The sequence below is a fragment of the Hyla sarda genome, chromosome 4, assembly GCF_029499605.1.
Source record: "Hyla sarda isolate aHylSar1 chromosome 4, aHylSar1.hap1, whole genome shotgun sequence".
Lineage (NCBI taxonomy): Eukaryota > Metazoa > Chordata > Amphibia > Anura > Hylidae > Hyla > Hyla sarda.
The window spans coordinates 44,042,864-44,061,187 of NC_079192.1; the positions used below are offsets into that span (position 1 = coordinate 44,042,864).

The 18,324-nt window shown below is 41.1% G+C and overlaps 15 non-coding genes across 15 annotated transcripts; 6 read left to right on the plus strand and 9 right to left on the minus strand.

The window, feature by feature from the left end:
• Positions 1-3,145: 3,145 nt before the first annotated feature.
• Positions 3,146-3,217, minus strand: TRNAE-UUC (transfer RNA glutamic acid (anticodon UUC)). Its single transcript has one exon. It is a non-coding gene; the product is annotated as a tRNA-Glu (tRNA).
• Positions 3,218-3,331: 114 nt separating this feature from the next.
• On the plus strand, positions 3,332-3,404 carry TRNAM-CAU (transfer RNA methionine (anticodon CAU)). The gene has a single exon. It is a non-coding gene; the product is annotated as a tRNA-Met (tRNA).
• A 3,582-nt stretch (positions 3,405-6,986) lies between these two features.
• Positions 6,987-7,058, minus strand: TRNAE-UUC (transfer RNA glutamic acid (anticodon UUC)). The gene has a single exon. It is a non-coding gene; the product is annotated as a tRNA-Glu (tRNA).
• Positions 7,059-7,171: 113 nt separating this feature from the next.
• On the plus strand, positions 7,172-7,244 carry TRNAM-CAU (transfer RNA methionine (anticodon CAU)). Its single transcript has one exon. It is a non-coding gene; the product is annotated as a tRNA-Met (tRNA).
• Positions 7,245-9,784: 2,540 nt separating this feature from the next.
• Positions 9,785-9,856, minus strand: TRNAE-UUC (transfer RNA glutamic acid (anticodon UUC)). Its single transcript has one exon. It is a non-coding gene; the product is annotated as a tRNA-Glu (tRNA).
• A 113-nt stretch (positions 9,857-9,969) lies between these two features.
• On the plus strand, positions 9,970-10,042 carry TRNAM-CAU (transfer RNA methionine (anticodon CAU)). The gene has a single exon. It is a non-coding gene; the product is annotated as a tRNA-Met (tRNA).
• Positions 10,043-12,444: 2,402 nt separating this feature from the next.
• Positions 12,445-12,516, minus strand: TRNAE-UUC (transfer RNA glutamic acid (anticodon UUC)). Its single transcript has one exon. It is a non-coding gene; the product is annotated as a tRNA-Glu (tRNA).
• Positions 12,517-13,624: 1,108 nt separating this feature from the next.
• TRNAE-UUC (transfer RNA glutamic acid (anticodon UUC)) lies at positions 13,625-13,696 on the minus strand. The gene has a single exon. It is a non-coding gene; the product is annotated as a tRNA-Glu (tRNA).
• A 966-nt stretch (positions 13,697-14,662) lies between these two features.
• TRNAE-UUC (transfer RNA glutamic acid (anticodon UUC)) lies at positions 14,663-14,734 on the minus strand. The gene has a single exon. It is a non-coding gene; the product is annotated as a tRNA-Glu (tRNA).
• Positions 14,735-14,847: 113 nt separating this feature from the next.
• Positions 14,848-14,920, plus strand: TRNAM-CAU (transfer RNA methionine (anticodon CAU)). The gene has a single exon. It is a non-coding gene; the product is annotated as a tRNA-Met (tRNA).
• A 921-nt stretch (positions 14,921-15,841) lies between these two features.
• On the minus strand, positions 15,842-15,913 carry TRNAE-UUC (transfer RNA glutamic acid (anticodon UUC)). The gene has a single exon. It is a non-coding gene; the product is annotated as a tRNA-Glu (tRNA).
• Positions 15,914-16,027: 114 nt separating this feature from the next.
• On the plus strand, positions 16,028-16,100 carry TRNAM-CAU (transfer RNA methionine (anticodon CAU)). Its single transcript has one exon. It is a non-coding gene; the product is annotated as a tRNA-Met (tRNA).
• A 921-nt stretch (positions 16,101-17,021) lies between these two features.
• TRNAE-UUC (transfer RNA glutamic acid (anticodon UUC)) lies at positions 17,022-17,093 on the minus strand. The gene has a single exon. It is a non-coding gene; the product is annotated as a tRNA-Glu (tRNA).
• Positions 17,094-18,060: 967 nt separating this feature from the next.
• On the minus strand, positions 18,061-18,132 carry TRNAE-UUC (transfer RNA glutamic acid (anticodon UUC)). Its single transcript has one exon. It is a non-coding gene; the product is annotated as a tRNA-Glu (tRNA).
• Positions 18,133-18,245: 113 nt separating this feature from the next.
• Positions 18,246-18,318, plus strand: TRNAM-CAU (transfer RNA methionine (anticodon CAU)). Its single transcript has one exon. It is a non-coding gene; the product is annotated as a tRNA-Met (tRNA).
• The last annotated feature ends 6 nt before the right edge of the window (positions 18,319-18,324 follow it).

The window sequence follows — 18,324 nt, forward strand, 5'->3', positions numbered from 1 at the left end:
CTCCAACTCCAGCTGCTTAACTCTGCAGTGATCTGGTCGGCCTATGAATTTAATAATCTGAAAACTGTGAGTTTGATTCCCACACCGGGCAATTTTTCCATCTTTTGCCATGAGGTTTGGTTGACTTCTTGTCTTTAGCCATGAGAGACAAAACTGGGCAATTTTCTTGTCTTTAGCCATGAGGTTTTGTTGATTTCCTTAAGAGATGGGCATGAGTTTAGCTTAGAAGGTAATTTTTCCATCTTTTGCCATGAGGTTTGGTTGACTTCTTGTCTTTAGCCATGAGAGACAAAACTGGGCAATTTTCTTGTCTTTAGCCATGAGGTTTCGCTGAATTCCTTAAGAGATGGGCATGAGTTTAGCTTAAAAGGCAAGTGGACCAAATGAATGGCTTAAAGCTGTGGGGTAATGATTTTCTTTTTCCATCCACAAAGTACAACTCCAACTCCAGCTGCTTAACTCTGCAGTGATCTGGTCGGCCTATGAATTTAATAATCTGAAAACTGTGAGTTTAATCCTCACACCAGGCAATTTTTCCATCTTTTGCCATGAGGTTTGGTTGACTTCCTTAGCATCATAGAGTTAGAAAGTGGAGATGGGGATGAGTTTAGCTTTGAAGCCAAGTGGGATCTTGAGAAAATGGATATAATAAATGGCTAACAACAGATGTGTTCCGATTTCTTTCTTTTCACCCACAAAGACCAACTACAACTCCATCCGCTTCACTTTCCAATGACCTCACCCTCCTTTGAACTTGCCTGCAAGTTTATAAAAAAAAAACACATTCCGATACCGGGAGTCGAATCCGGGCCGCCTGGGTGAAAACCAGGAATCCTAACCGCTAGACCATATGGGACCTACCTCTGCCACTGTTTTTTTGTTTGAGGAAAAAAAAAAAGTGAAAAAGTGATCTAAAATTTGTATTCTTTTGAATTATCAGCTTGGCACTGGATCATACCAACATGCCACTTGCCTCGTTAGCGCAGTAGGTAGCGAGTCAGTCTCATAATCTGAAGGTTGTGAGTTCAATCCTCACACGGGGCAATTTTTCTTGGCTTTAGCCATGAGGTTTTGTTGATTTCCTTAAGAGATGAGCATGAGTTTAGCTTAGAAGGCAAGTGGACCAAATGAATGGCTTAAAGCTGTGGGGTAATGATTTTCTTTTTTCATCCACAAAGAACAACTCCAACTCCAGCTGCTTAACTCTGCAGTGATCTGGTCGGCCTATGAATTTAATAATCTGAAAACTGTGAGTTTGATTCCCACACCGGGCAATTTTTCCATCTTTTGCCATGAGGTTTGGTTGACTTCTTGTCTTTAGCCATGAGAGACAAAACTGGGCAATTTTCTTGTCTTTAGCCATGAGGTTTTGTTGATTTCCTTAAGAGATGGGCATGAGTTTAGCTTAGAAGGTAATTTTTCCATCTTTTGCCATGAGGTTTGGTTGACTTCTTGTCTTTAGCCATGAGAGACAAAACTGGGCAATTTTCTTGTCTTTAGCCATGAGGTTTTGCTGAATTCCTTAAGAGATGGGCATGAGTTTAGCTTAGAAGGCAAGTGGACCAAATGAATGGCTTAAAGCTGTGGGGTAATGATTTTCTTTTTTCATCCACAAAGTACAACTCCAACTCCAGCTGCTTAACTCTGCAGTGATCTGGTTGGCCTATGAATTTAATAATCTGAAAACTGTGAGTTTAATCCTCACACCAGGCAATTTTTCCATCTTTTGCCATGAGGTTTGGTTGACTTCCTTAGCATCATAGAGTTAGAAAGTGGAGATGGGGATGAGTTTAGCTTTGAAGCCAAGTGGGATCTTGAGAAAATCGATATAATAAATGGCTAACAACAGATGTGTTCCGATTTCTTTCTTTTCACCCACAAAGACCAACTAGAACTCCATCCGCTTCACTTTCAAATGACCTCACCCTCCTTTGAACTTGCCTGCAAGTTTATAAAAAAAACACATTCCCATACCGGGAGTCAAACCCGGGCCGCCTGGGTGAAAACCAGGAATCCTAACCGCTAGACAATATGGGACCTGCTTCTGCAACAGTTTTTTTGTATGAGGAAAAAAAAAAGTAAAAAAGTGATCTAAAATTTGTATTCTTTTGAATTATCCGCTTGGCACTGGATCATACCACCATGCCACTTGCCTCGTTAGCGCAGTAGGTAGTGCGTCAGTATCATAATCTGAAGGTCGTGAGTTCAATCCTCACACGGGGCAATTTTTCTTGGCTTTAGCCATGAGGTTTTGTTGATTTCCTTAAGAGATGGGCATGAGTTTAGCTTAGAAGGCAATTGGACCAAATGAATGGCTTAAAGCTGTGGGGTAATGATTTTCTTTTTTCATCCACAAAGAACAACTCAAACTCCAGCTGCTTAACTCTGCAGTGATCTGGTCGGCCTATGAATTTAATAATCTGAAAACTGTGAGTTTGATTCCCACACCGGGCAATTTTTCCATCTTTTGCCTTGAGGTTTGGTTGACTTCTTGTCTTTAGCCATGAGAGACAAAACTGGGCAATTTTCTTGTCTTTAGCCATGAGGTTTTGTTGATTTCCTTAAGAGATGGGCATGAGTTTAGCTTAGAAGGTAATTTTTCCATCTTTTGCCATGAGGTTTGGTTGACTTCTTGTCTTTAGCCATGAGAGACAAAACTGGGCAATTTTTTTGTCTTTAGCCATGAGGTTTTGCTGAATTCCTTAAGAGATGGGCATGAGTTTAGCTTAGAAGGCAAGTGGACCAAATGAATGGCTTAAAGCTGTGGGGTAATGATTTTCTTTTTCCATCCACAAAGTACAACTCCAACTCCAGCTGCTTAACTCTGCAGTGATCTGGTCGGCCTATGAATTTAATAATCTGAAAACTGTGAGTTTAATCCTCACACCAGGCAATTTTTCCATTTTTTACCATGAGGTTTGGTTGACTTCCTTAGCATCATAGAGTTAGAAAGTGGAGATGGGGATGAGTTTAGCTTTGAAGCCAAGTGGGATCTTGAGAAAATGGATATAATAAATGGCTAACAACAGATGTGTTCCGATTTCTTTCTTTTCACCCACAAAGACCAACTACAACTCCATCCGCTTCACTTTCCAATGACCTCACCCTCCTTTGAACTTTTCTGCAAGTTTATAAAAAAAACACATTCCGATACCGGGAGTCGAACCCGGGCCGCCTGGGTGAAAACCAGGAATCCTAACCGCTAGACCATATGGGACCTGCTTCTGCCACAGTTTTTTTGTATGAGGAAAAAAAAAAGTAAAAAAGTGATCTAAAATTTGTATTCTTTTGAATTATCCGCTTGGCACTGGATCAAACCACCATGCCATTTGCCTCGTTAGCGCAGTAGGTAGCGTGTCAGTCTCATAATCTGAAGGTCGTGAGTTCGATCCTCACACGGGGCAATTTTTCTTGGCTTTAGCCATGAGGTTTTGTTGATTTCTTTAAGAGATGGGCATGAGTTTAGCTTAGAAGGCAAGTGGACCAAATGAATGGCTTAAAGCTGTGGGGTAATGATTTTCTTTTTTCATCCACAAAGAACAACTCCAACTCCAGCTGCTTAACTCTGCAGTGATCTGGTCGGCCTATGAATTTAATAATCTGAAAACTGTGAGTTTGATTCCCACACCGGGCAATTTTTCCATCTTTTGCCATGAGGTTTGGTTGACTTCTTGTCTTTAGCCATGAGAGACAAAACTGGGCAATTTTCTTGTCTTTAGCCATGAGGTTTTGTTGATTTCCTTAAGAGATGGGCATGAGTTTAGCTTAGAAGGTAATTTTTCCATCTTTTGCCATGGGGTTTGGTTGACTTCTTGTCTTTAGCCATGAGAGACACAACTGGGCAATTTTCTTGTCTTTAGCCATGAGGTTTTGCTGAATTCCTTAAGAGATGGGCATGAGTTTAGCTTAGAAGGCAAGTGGACCAAATGAATGGCTTAAAACTGTGGGGTAATGATTTTCTTTTTTCATCCACAAAGAACAACTCAAACTCCAGCTGCTTAACTCTGCAGTGATCTGGTCGGCCTATGAATTTAATAATCTGAAAACTGTGAGTTTGATTCCCACACCGGGCAATTTTTCCATCTTTTGCCATGAGGTTTGGTTGACTTCTTGTCTTTAGCCATGAGAGACAAAACTGGGCAATTTTCTTGTCTTTAGCCATGAGGTTTTGTTGATTTCCTTAAGAGATGGGCATGAGTTTAGCTTAGAAGGTAATTTTTCCATCTTTTGCCATGAGGTTTGGTTGACTTCTTGTCTTTAGCCATGAGAGACAAAACTGGGCAATTTTCTTGTCTTTAGCCATGAGGTTTTGCTGAATTCCTTAAGAGATGGGCATGAGTTTAGCTTAGAAGGCAAGTGGACCAAATGAATGGCTTAAAGCTGTGGGGTAATGATTTTCTTTTTCCATCCACAAAGTACAACTCCAACTCCAGCTGCTTAACTCTGCAGTGATCTGGTCGGCCTATGAATTTAATAATCTGAAAACTGTGAGTTTAATCCTCACACCAGGCAATTTTTCCATCTTTTGCCATGAGGTTTGGTTGACTTGCTTAGCATCATAGAGTTAGAAAGTGGAGATGGGGATGAGTTTAGCTTTGAAGCCAAGTGGGATCTTGAGAAAATGGATATAATAAATGGCTAACAACAGATGTGTTCCGATTTCTTTCTTTTCACCCACAAAGACCAACTACAACTCCATCCACTTCACTTTCCAATGACCTCACCCTCCTTTGAACTTGCCTGCAAGTTTATAAAAAAAACACATTCCGATACCGGGAGTCGAACCCTGGCCGCCTGGGTGAAAACCAGGAATCCTAACCGCTAGACCATATGGGACCTACTTCTTCCACTTCCAAGGTTGTGAGTTCGATCCTCACAGGGGACAATTTTTCTTGGCTTTAGCCATGAGGTTTTGTTGATTTCCTTAAGAGATGGGCATGAGTTTAGCTTAGAAGGCAAGTGAACCAAATGAATGGCTTAAAGCTGTGGGGTAAGGATTTTCTTTTTTCATCCACAAAGAACAACTCCAACTCCAGCTGCTTAACTCTGCAGTGATCTGGTCGGCCTATGAATTTAATAATCTGAAAACTGTGAGTTTGATCCTCACTTTGGGCAATTTTTCCATCTTTTGCCATGAGGTTTGGTTGACTTCTTGTCTTTAGCCATGAGAGACAAAACTGGGCAATTTTCTGGTCTTTAGCCATGAGGTTTTGTTGATTTCCTTAAGAGATGGGCATGAGTTTAGCTTAGAAGGTAATTTTTCCATCTTTTGCCATGAGGTTTGGTTGACTTCTTGTCTTTAGCCATGAGAGACATAACTGGGCAATTTTCTTGTCTTTAGCCATGAGGTTTTGCTGAATTCCTTAAGAGATGGGCATGAGTTTAGCTTAGAAGGCAAGTGGACCAAATGAATGGCTTAAAGCTGTGGGGTAATGATTTTCTTTTTTCATCCACAAAGTACAACTCCAACTCCAGCTGCTTAACTCTGCAGTGATCTGGTTGGCCTATGAATTTAATAATCTGAAAACTGTGAGTTTAATCCTCACACCAGGCAATTTTTCCATCTTTTGCCATGAGGTTTGGTTGACTTCCTTAGCATCATAGAGTTAGAAAGTGGAGATGGGGATGAGTTTAGCTTTGAAGCCAAGTGGGATCTTGAGAAAATCGATATAATAAATGGCTAACAACAGATGTGTTCCGATTTCTTTCTTTTCACCCACAAAGACCAACTAGAACTCCATCCGCTTCACTTTCAAATGACCTCACCCTCCTTTGAACTTGCCTGCAAGTTTATAAAAAAAACACATTCCCATACCGGGAGTCAAACCCGGGCCGCCTGGGTGAAAACCAGGAATCCTAACCGCTAGACAATATGGGACCTGCTTCTGCAACAGTTTTTTTGTATGAGGAAAAAAAAAAGTAAAAAAGTGATCTAAAATTTGTATTCTTTTGAATTATCCGCTTGGCACTGGATCATACCACCATGCCACTTGCCTCGTTAGCGCAGTAGGTAGTGCGTCAGTATCATAATCTGAAGGTCGTGAGTTCAATCCTCACACGGGGCAATTTTTCTTGGCTTTAGCCATGAGGTTTTGTTGATTTCCTTAAGAGATGGGCATGAGTTTAGCTTAGAAGGCAATTGGACCAAATGAATGGCTTAAAGCTGTGGGGTAATGATTTTCTTTTTTCATCCACAAAGAACAACTCAAACTCCAGCTGCTTAACTCTGCAGTGATCTGGTCGGCCTATGAATTTAATAATCTGAAAACTGTGAGTTTGATTCCCACACCGGGCAATTTTTCCATCTTTTGCCATGAGGTTTGGTTGACTTCTTGTCTTTAGCCATGAGAGACAAAACTGGGCAATTTTCTTGTCTTTAGCCATGAGGTTTTGTTGATTTCCTTAAGAGATGGGCATGAGTTTAGCTTAGAAGGTAATTTTTCCATCTTTTGCCATGAGGTTTGGTTGACTTCTTGTCTTTAGCCATGAGAGACAAAACTGGGCAATTTTTTTGTCTTTAGCCATGAGGTTTTGCTGAATTCCTTAAGAGATGGGCATGAGTTTAGCTTAGAAGGCAAGTGGACCAAATGAATGGCTTAAAGCTGTGGGGTAATGATTTTCTTTTTCCATCCACAAAGTACAACTCCAACTCCAGCTGCTTAACTCTGCAGTGATCTGGTCGGCCTATGAATTTAATAATCTGAAAACTGTGAGTTTAATCCTCACACCAGGCAATTTTTCCATTTTTTACCATGAGGTTTGGTTGACTTCCTTAGCATCATAGAGTTAGAAAGTGGAGATGGGGATGAGTTTAGCTTTGAAGCCAAGTGGGATCTTGAGAAAATGGATATAATAAATGGCTAACAACAGATGTGTTCCGATTTCTTTCTTTTCACCCACAAAGACCAACTACAACTCCATCCGCTTCACTTTCCAATTACCTCACCCTCCTTTGAACTTTTCTGCAAGTTTATAAAAAAAACACATTCCGATACCGGGAGTCGAACCCGGGCCGCCTGGGTGAAAACCAGGAATCCTAACCGCTAGACCATATGGGACCTGCTTCTGCCACAGTTTTTTTGTATGAGGAAAAAAAAAGTAAAAAAGTGATCTAAAATTTGTATTCTTTTGAATTATCCGCTTGGCACTGGATCAAACCACCATGCCATTTGCCTCGTTAGCGCAGTAGGTAGCGTGTCAGTCTCATAATCTGAAGGTCGTGAGTTCGATCCTCACACGGGGCAATTTTTCTTGGCTTTAGCCATGAGGTTTTGTTGATTTCTTTAAGAGATGGGCATGAGTTTAGCTTAGAAGGCAAGTGGACCAAATGAATGGCTTAAAGCTGTGGGGTAATGATTTTCTTTTTTCATCCACAAAGAACAACTCCAACTCCAGCTGCTTAACTCTGCAGTGATCTGGTCGGCCTATGAATTTAATAATCTGAAAACTGTGAGTTTGATTCCCACACCGGGCAATTTTTCCATCTTTTGCCATGAGGTTTGGTTGACTTCTTGTCTTTAGCCATGAGAGACAAAACTGGGCAATTTTCTTGTCTTTAGCCATGAGGTTTTGTTGATTTCCTTAAGAGATGGGCATGAGTTTAGCTTAGAAGGTAATTTTTCCATCTTTTGCCATGGGGTTTGGTTGACTTCTTGTCTTTAGCCATGAGAGACACAACTGGGCAATTTTCTTGTCTTTAGCCATGAGGTTTTGCTGAATTCCTTAAGAGATGGGCATGAGTTTAGCTTAGAAGGCAAGTGGACCAAATGAATGGCTTAAAACTGTGGGGTAATGATTTTCTTTTTTCATCCACAAAGAACAACTCCAACTCCAGCTGCTTAACTCTGCAGTGATCTGGTCGGCCTATGAATTTAATAATCTGAAAACTGTGAGTTTGATTCCCACACCGGGCAATTTTTCCATCTTTTGCCATGAGGTTTGGTTGACTTCTTGTCTTTAGCCATGAGAGACAAAACTGGGCAATTTTCTTGTCTTTAGCCATGAGGTTTTGTTGATTTCCTTAAGAGATGGGCATGAGTTTAGCTTAGAAGGTAATTTTTCCATCTTTTGCCATGAGGTTTGGTTGACTTCTTGTCTTTAGCCATGAGAGACAAAACTGGGCAATTTTCTTGTCTTTAGCCATGAGGTTTTGCTGAATTCCTTAAGAGATGGGCATGAGTTTAGCTTAGAAGGCAAGTGGACCAAATGAATGGCTTAAAGCTGTGGGGTAATGATTTTCTTTTTCCATCCACAAAGTACAACTCCAACTCCAGCTGCTTAACTCTGCAGTGATCTGGTCGGCCTATGAATTTAATAATCTGAAAACTGTGAGTTTAATCCTCACACCAGGCAATTTTTCCATCTTTTGCCATGAGGTTTGGTTGACTTGCTTAGCATCATAGAGTTAGAAAGTGGAGATGGGGATGAGTTTAGCTTTGAAGCCAAGTGGGATCTTGAGAAAATCGATATAATAAATGGCTAACAACAGATGTGTTCCGATTTCTTTCTTTTCACCCACAAAGACCAACTAGAACTCCATCCGCTTCACTTTCAAATGACCTCACCCTCCTTTGAACTTGCCTGCAAGTTTATAAAAAAAACACATTCCCATACCGGGAGTCAAACCCGGGCCGCCTGGGTGAAAACCAGGAATCCTAACCGCTAGACAATATGGGACCTGCTTCTGCAACAGTTTTTTTGTATGAGGAAAAAAAAAAGTAAAAAAGTGATCTAAAATTTGTATTCTTTTGAATTATCCGCTTGGCACTGGATCATACCACCATGCCACTTGCCTCGTTAGCGCAGTAGGTAGTGCGTCAGTATCATAATCTGAAGGTCGTGAGTTCAATCCTCACACGGGGCAATTTTTCTTGGCTTTAGCCATGAGGTTTTGTTGATTTCCTTAAGAGATGGGCATGAGTTTAGCTTAGAAGGCAATTGGACCAAATGAATGGCTTAAAGCTGTGGGGTAATGATTTTCTTTTTTCATCCACAAAGAACAACTCAAACTCCAGCTGCTTAACTCTGCAGTGATCTGGTCGGCCTATGAATTTAATAATCTGAAAACTGTGAGTTTGATTCCCACACCGGGCAATTTTTCCATCTTTTGCCATGAGGTTTGGTTGACTTCTTGTCTTTAGCCATGAGAGACAAAACTGGGCAATTTTCTTGTCTTTAGCCATGAGGTTTTGTTGATTTCCTTAAGAGATGGGCATGAGTTTAGCTTAGAAGGTAATTTTTCCATCTTTTGCCATGAGGTTTGGTTGACTTCTTGTCTTTAGCCATGAGAGACAAAACTGGGCAATTTTTTTGTCTTTAGCCATGAGGTTTTGCTGAATTCCTTAAGAGATGGGCATGAGTTTAGCTTAGAAGGCAAGTGGACCAAATGAATGGCTTAAAGCTGTGGGGTAATGATTTTCTTTTTCCATCCACAAAGTACAACTCCAACTCCAGCTGCTTAACTCTGCAGTGATCTGGTCGGCCTATGAATTTAATAATCTGAAAACTGTGAGTTTAATCCTCACACCAGGCAATTTTTCCATTTTTTACCATGAGGTTTGGTTGACTTCCTTAGCATCATAGAGTTAGAAAGTGGAGATGGGGATGAGTTTAGCTTTGAAGCCAAGTGGGATCTTGAGAAAATGGATATAATAAATGGCTAACAACAGATGTGTTCCGATTTCTTTCTTTTCACCCACAAAGACCAACTACAACTCCATCCGCTTCACTTTCCAATTACCTCACCCTCCTTTGAACTTTTCTGCAAGTTTATAAAAAAAACACATTCCGATACCGGGAGTCGAACCCGGGCCGCCTGGGTGAAAACCAGGAATCCTAACCGCTAGACCATATGGGACCTGCTTCTGCCACAGTTTTTTTGTATGAGGAAAAAAAAAGTAAAAAAGTGATCTAAAATTTGTATTCTTTTGAATTATCCGCTTGGCACTGGATCAAACCACCATGCCATTTGCCTCGTTAGCGCAGTAGGTAGCGTGTCAGTCTCATAATCTGAAGGTCGTGAGTTCGATCCTCACACGGGGCAATTTTTCTTGGCTTTAGCCATGAGGTTTTGTTGATTTCTTTAAGAGATGGGCATGAGTTTAGCTTAGAAGGCAAGTGGACCAAATGAATGGCTTAAAGCTGTGGGGTAATGATTTTCTTTTTTCATCCACAAAGAACAACTCCAACTCCAGCTGCTTAACTCTGCAGTGATCTGGTCGGCCTATGAATTTAATAATCTGAAAACTGTGAGTTTGATTCCCACACCGGGCAATTTTTCCATCTTTTGCCATGAGGTTTGGTTGACTTCTTGTCTTTAGCCATGAGAGACAAAACTGGGCAATTTTCTTGTCTTTAGCCATGAGGTTTTGTTGATTTCCTTAAGAGATGGGCATGAGTTTAGCTTAGAAGGTAATTTTTCCATCTTTTGCCATGGGGTTTGGTTGACTTCTTGTCTTTAGCCATGAGAGACACAACTGGGCAATTTTCTTGTCTTTAGCCATGAGGTTTTGCTGAATTCCTTAAGAGATGGGCATGAGTTTAGCTTAGAAGGCAAGTGGACCAAATGAATGGCTTAAAACTGTGGGGTAATGATTTTCTTTTTTCATCCACAAAGAACAACTCCAACTCCAGCTGCTTAACTCTGCAGTGATCTGGTCGGCCTATGAATTTAATAATCTGAAAACTGTGAGTTTGATTCCCACACCGGGCAATTTTTCCATCTTTTGCCATGAGGTTTGGTTGACTTCTTGTCTTTAGCCATGAGAGACAAAACTGGGCAATTTTCTTGTCTTTAGCCATGAGGTTTTGTTGATTTCCTTAAGAGATGGGCATGAGTTTAGCTTAGAAGGTAATTTTTCCATCTTTTGCCATGAGGTTTGGTTGACTTCTTGTCTTTAGCCATGAGAGACAAAACTGGGCAATTTTCTTGTCTTTAGCCATGAGGTTTTGCTGAATTCCTTAAGAGATGGGCATGAGTTTAGCTTAGAAGGCAAGTGGACCAAATGAATGGCTTAAAGCTGTGGGGTAATGATTTTCTTTTTCCATCCACAAAGTACAACTCCAACTCCAGCTGCTTAACTCTGCAGTGATCTGGTCGGCCTATGAATTTAATAATCTGAAAACTGTGAGTTTAATCCTCACACCAGGCAATTTTTCCATCTTTTGCCATGAGGTTTGGTTGACTTGCTTAGCATCATAGAGTTAGAAAGTGGAGATGGGGATGAGTTTAGCTTTGAAGCCAAGTGGGATCTTGAGAAAATGGATATAATAAATGGCTAACAACAGATGTGTTCCGATTTCTTTCTTTTCACCCACAAAGACCAACTACAACTCCATCCACTTCACTTTCCAATGACCTCACCCTCCTTTGAACTTGCCTGCAAGTTTATAAAAAAAACACATTCCGATACCGGGAGTCGAACCCTGGCCGCCTGGGTGAAAACCAGGAATCCTAACCGCTAGACCGTATGGGACCTACTTCTTCCACTTCCAAGGTTGTGAGTTCGATCCTCACAGGGGACAATTTTTCTTGGCTTTAGCCATGAGGTTTTGTTGATTTCCTTAAGAGATGGGCATGAGTTTAGCTTAGAAGGCAAGTGAACCAAATGAATGGCTTAAAGCTGTGGGGTAAGGATTTTCTTTTTTCATCCACAAAGAACAACTCCAACTCCAGCTGCTTAACTCTGCAGTGATCTGGTCGGCCTATGAATTTAATAATCTGAAAACTGTGAGTTTGATCCTCACTTTGGGCAATTTTTCCATCTTTTGCCATGAGGTTTGGTTGACTTCTTGTCTTTAGCCATGAGAGACAAAACTGGGCAATTTTCTGGTCTTTAGCCATGAGGTTTTGTTGATTTCCTTAAGAGATGGGCATGAGTTTAGCTTAGAAGGTAATTTTTCCATCTTTTGCCATGAGGTTTGGTTGACTTCTTGTCTTTAGCCATGAGAGACATAACTGGGCAATTTTCTTGTCTTTAGCCATGAGGTTTTGCTGAATTCCTTAAGAGATGGGCATGAGTTTAGCTTAGAAGGCAAGTGGACCAAATGAATGGCTTAAAGCTGTGGGGTAATGATTTTCTTTTTCCATCCACAAAGTACAACTCCAACTCCAGCTGCTTAACTCTGCAGTGATCTGGTCGGCCTATGAATTTAATAATGTGAAAACTGTGAGTTTAATCCTCACACCAGGCAATTTTTCCATCTTTTGCCATGAGGTTTGGTTGCCTTCTTTAGCATCATAGAGTTAGAAAGTGGAGATGGGGATGAGTTTAGCTTTGAAGCCAAGTGGGATCTTGAGAAAATGGATATAATAAATGGCTAACAACAGATGTGTTCCGATTTCTTTCTTTTCACCCACAAAGACCAACTAGAACTCCGTCCGCTTCACTTTCAAATGACCTCACCCTCCTTTGAACTTGCCTGCAAGTTTATAAAAAAAACACATTCCCATACCGGGAGTCGAACCCGGGCCGCCTGGTTGAAAACCAGGAATCCTAACCGCTAGACCATATGGGACCTGCTTCTGCCACATTTTTTTTGTATGAGGAAAAAAAAAAGTAAAAAAGTGATCTAAAATTTGTATTCTTTTGAATTATCCGCTTGGCACTGGATCATATCACCATGCCACTTGCCTCGTTAGTGCAGTAGGTAGCGCGTCAGTTTCATAATCTGATGGTTGTGAGTTCGATCCTCACAGGGGGCAATTTTTCTTGGCTTTAGCCATGAGGTTTTGTTGATTTCCTTAAGAGATGGGCATGAGTTTAGCTTAGAAGGCAAGTGGACCAAATGAATGGCTTAAAGCTGTGGGGTAAGGATTTTCTTTTTTCATCCACAAAGAACAACTCCAACTCCAGCTGCTTAACTCTGCAGTGATCTGGTCAGCCTATGAATATAATAATCTGAAAACTGTGAGTTTGATCCTCACTTTGGGCAATTTTTCCATCTTTTGCCATGAGGTTTGGTTGACTTCTTGTCTTTAGCCATGAGAGACAAAACTGGGCAATTTTCTGGTCTTTAGCCATGAGGTTTTGTTGATTTCCTTAAGAGATGGGCATGAGTTTAGCTTAGAAGGTAATTTTTCCATCTTTTGCCATGAGGTTTGGTTGACTTCTTGTCTTTAGCCATGAGAGACACAACTGGGCAATTTTCTTGTCTTTAGCCATGAGGTTTTGCTGAATTCCTTAAGAGATGGGCATGAGTTTAGCTTAGAAGGCAAGTGGACCAAATGAATGGCTTAAAGCTGTGGGGTAATGATTTTCTTTTTCCATCCACAAAGTACAACTCCAACTCCAGCTGCTTAACTCTGCAGTGATCTGGTCGGCCTATGAATTTAATAATCTGAAAACTGTGAGTTTAATCCTCACACCAGGCAATTTTTCCATCTTTTGCCATGAGGTTTGGTTGCCTTCTTTAGCATCATAGAGTTAGAAAGTGGAGATGGGGATGAGTTTAGCTTTGAAGCCAAGTGGGATCTTGAGAAAATGGATATAATAAATGGCTAACAACAGATGTGTTCCGATTTCTTTCTTTTCACCCACAAAGACCAACTAGAACGCCGTCCGCTTCACTTTCAAATGACCTCACCCTCCTTTGAACTTGCCTGCAAGTTTATAAAAAAAACACATTCCCATACCGGGAGTCGAACCCGGGCCGCCTGGGTGAAAACCAGGAATCCTAACCGCTAGACCATATGGGACCTGCTTCTGCCACAGTTTTTTTGTATGAGGAAAAAAAAAGTAAAAAAGTGATCTAAAATTTGTATTCTTTTGAATTATCCACTTGGCACTGGATCATACCACCATGCCACTTGCCTCGTTAGCGCAGTAGGTAGCGCTTCAGTCTCTTAATCTGAAGGTCGTGAGTTCGATCCTCACACAGGGCAATTTTTCTTGGCTTTAGCCATGAGGTTTTGTTGATTTCCTTAAGAGATGGGCATGAGTTTAGCTTAGAAGGCAAGTGGACCAAATGAATGGCTTAAAGCTGTCGGGTAAGGATTTTCTTTTTTCATCCACAAAGAACAACTCCAACTCTAGCTGCTTAACTCTGCAGTGATCTGGTCGGCCTATGAATTTAATAATCTGAAAACTGTGAGTTTGATCCTCACTTTGGGCAATTTTTCCATCTTTTGCCATGAGGTTTGGTTGACTTCTTGTCCTTATCCATGAGAGACACAACTGGGCAATTTTCTTGTCTTTAGCCATGAGGTTTTACTGAATTCCTTAAGAGATGGGCATGAGTTTAGCTTAGAAGGCAAGTGGACCAAATGAATGGCTTAAAGCTGTGGGGTAATGATTTTCTTTTTCCATCCACAAAGTACAACTCCAACTCCAGCTGCTTAACTCTGCAGTGATCTGGTCGGCCAATGAATTTAATAATCTGAAAACTGTGAGTTTAATCCTCACACCAGGCAATTTTTCCATCTTTTGCCATGAGGTTTGGTTGACTTCCTTAGCATCATAGAGTTAGAAAGTGGAGATGGGGATGAGTTAAGCTTTGAAGCCAAGTGGGATCTTGAGAAAATGGATATAATAAATGGCTAACAACAGATGTGTTCCGCTTTCTTTCTTTTCACCCACAAAGACCAACTAGAACTCCGTCCGCTTCACTTTCAAATGACCTCACCCTCCTTTGAACTTGCCTGCAAGTTTATAAAAAAAACACATTCCCATACCGGGAGTCGAACCCGGGCCGCCTGGGTGAAAACCAGGAATCCTAACCGCTAGACCATATGGGACCTGCTTCTGCCACAGTTTTTTTGTATGAGGAAAAAAAAAGTAAAAAAGAGATCTAAAATTTGTATTCTTTTGAATTATCAGCTTGGCACTGGATCATGCCACCATGCCACTTGCCTCGTTAGCGCAGTAGGTAGCGCGTCAGTCTCATAATCTGAAGGTCGTGAGTTCAATCCTCACACGGGGCAATTTTTCTTGGCTTTAGCCATGAGGTTTTGTTGATTTCCTTAAGAGATGGGCATGAGTTTAGCTTAGAAGGCAATTGGACCAAATGAATGGCTTAAAGCTGTGGGGTAATGATTTTCTTTTTTCATCCACAAAGAACAACTCCAACTCCAGCTGCTTAACTCTGCAGTGATCTGGTCGGCCTATGAATTTAATAATCTGAAAACTGTGAGTTTGATTCCCACACCGGGCAATTTTTCCATCTTTTGCCATGAGGTTTGGTTGACTTCTTGTCTTTAGCCATGAGAGACAAAACTGGGCAATTTTCTTGTCTTTAGCCATGAGGTTTTGTTGATTTCCTTAAGAGATGGGCATGAGTTTAGCTTAGAAGGTAATTTTTCCATCTTTTGCCATGAGGTTTGGTTGACTTCTTGTCTTTAGCCATGAGAGACAAAACTGGGCAATTTTTTTGTCTTTAGCCATGAGGTTTTGCTGAATTCCTTAAGAGATGGGCATGAGTTTAGCTTAGAAGGCAAGTGGACCAAATGAATGGCTTAAAGCTGTGGGGTAATGATTTTCTTTTTCCATCCACAAAGTACAACTCCAACTCCAGCTGCTTAACTCTGCAGTGATCTGGTCGGCCTATGAATTTAATAATCTGAAAACTGTGAGTTTAATCCTCACACCAGGCAATTTTTCCATTTTTTACCATGAGGTTTGGTTGACTTCCTTAGCATCATAGAGTTAGAAAGTGGAGATGGGGATGAGTTTAGCTTTGAAGCCAAGTGGGATCTTGAGAAAATGGATATAATAAATGGCTAACAACAGATGTGTTCCGATTTCTTTCTTTTCACCCACAAAGACCAACTACAACTCCATCCGCTTCACTTTCCAATGACCTCACCCTCCTTTGAACTTTTCTGCAAGTTTATAAAAAAAACACATTCCGATACCGGGAGTCGAACCCGGGCCGCCTGGGTGAAAACCAGGAATCCTAACCGCTAGACCATATGGGACCTGCTTCTGCCACAGTTTTTTTGTATGAGGAAAAAAAAAAGTAAAAAAGTGATCTAAAATTTGTATTCTTTTGAATTATCCGCTTGGCACTGGATCAAACCACCATGCCACTTGCCTCGTTAGCGCAGTAGGTAGCGTGTCAGTCTCATAATCTGAAGGTCGTGAGTTCGATCCTCACACGGGGCAATTTTTCTTGGCTTTAGCCATGAGGTTTTGTTGATTTCTTTAAGAGATGGGCATGAGTTTAGCTTAGAAGGCAAGTGGACCAAATGAATGGCTTAAAGCTGTGGGGTAATGATTTTCTTTTTTCATCCACAAAGAACAACTCCAACTCCAGCTGCTTAACTCTGCAGTGATCTGGTCGGCCTATGAATTTAATAATCTGAAAACTGTGAGTTTGATTCCCACACCGGGCAATTTTTCCATCTTTTGCCATGAGGTTTGGTTGACTTCTTGTCTTTAGCCATGAGAGACAAAACTGGGCAATTTTCTGGTCTTTAGCCATGAGGTTTTGTTGATTTCCTTAAGAGATGGGCATGAGTTTAGCTTAGAAGGTAATTTTTCCATCTTTTGCCATGAGGTTTGGTTGACTTCTTGTCTTTAGCCATGAGAGACACAACTGGGCAATTTTCTTGTCTTTAGCCATGAGGTTTTGCTGAATTCCTTAAGAGATGGGCATGAGTTTAGCTTAGAAGGCAAGTGGACCAAATGAATGGCTTAAAGCTGTGGGGTAATGATTTTCTTTTTCCATCCACAAAGTACAACTCCAACTCCAGCTGCTTAACTCTGCAGTGATCTGGTCGGCCTATGAATTTAATAATCTGAAAACTGTGAGTTTAATCCTCACACCAGGCAATTTTTCCATCTTTTGCCATGAGGTTTGGTTGCCTTCTTTAGCATCATAGAGTTAGAAAGTGGAGATGAGGATGAGTTTAGCTTTGAAGCCAAGTGGGATCTTGAGAAAATGGATATAATAAATGGCTAACAACAGATGTGTTCCGATTTCTTTCTTTTCACCCACAAAGACCAACTAGAACGCCGTCCGCTTCACTTTCAAATGACCTCACCCTCCTTTGAACTTGCCTGCAAGTTTATAAAAAAAACACATTCCCATACCGGGAGTCGAACCCGGGCCGCCTGGGTGAAAACCAGGAATCCTAACCGCTAGACCATATGGGACCTGCTTCTGCCACAGTTTTTTTGTATGAGGAAAAAAAAAAGTAAAAAAGTGATCTAAAATTTGTATTCTTTTGAATTATCCACTTGGCACTGGATCATACCACCATGCCACTTGCCTCGTTAGCGCAGTAGGTAGCGCTTCAGTCTCTTAATCTGAAGGTCGTGAGTTCGATCCTCACACAGGGCAATTTTTCTTGGCTTTAGCCATGAGGTTTTGTTGATTTCCTTAAGAGATGGGCATGAGTTTAGCTTAGAAGGCAAGTGGACCAAATGAATGGCTTAAAGCTGTCGGGTAAGGATTTTCTTTTTTCATCCACAAAGAACAACTCCAACTCTAGCTGCTTAACTCTGCAGTGATCTGGTCGGCCTATGAATTTAATAATCTGAAAACTGTGAGTTTGATCCTCACTTTGGGCAATTTTTCCATCTTTTGCCATGAGGTTTGGTTGACTTCTTGTCCTTATCCATGAGAGACACAACTGGGCAATTTTCTTGTCTTTAGCCATGAGGTTTTACTGAATTCCTTAAGAGATGGGCATGAGTTTAGCTTAGAAGGCAAGTGGACCAAATGAATGGCTTAAAGCTGTGGGGTAATGATTTTCTTTTTCCATCCACAAAGTACAACTCCAACTCCAGCTGCTTAACTCTGCAGTGATCTGGTCGGCCAATGAATTTAATAATCTGAAAACTGTGAGTTTAATCCTCACACCAGGCAATTTTTCCATCTTTTGCCATGAGGTTTGGTTGACTTCCTTAGCATCATAGAGTTAGAAAGTGGAGATGGGGATGAGTTAAGCTTTGAAGCCAAGTGGGATCTTGAGAAAATGGATATAATAAATGGCTAACAACAGATGTGTTCCGCTTTCTTTCTTTTCACCCACAAAGACCAACTAGAACTCCGTCCGCTTCACTTTCAAATGACCTCACCCTCCTTTGAACTTGCCTGCAAGTTTATAAAAAAAACACATTCCCATACCGGGAGTCGAACCCGGGCCGCCTGGGTGAAAACCAGGAATCCTAACCGCTAGACCATATGGGACCTGCTTCTGCCACAGTTTTTTTGTATGAGGAAAAAAAAAGTAAAAAAGTGATCTAAAATTTGTATTCTTTTGAATTATCAGCTTGGCACTGGATCATACCACCATGCCACTTGCCTCGTTAGCGCAGTAGGTAGCGCGTCAGTCTCATAATCTGAAGGTCGTGAGTTCAATCCTCACACGGGGCAATTTTT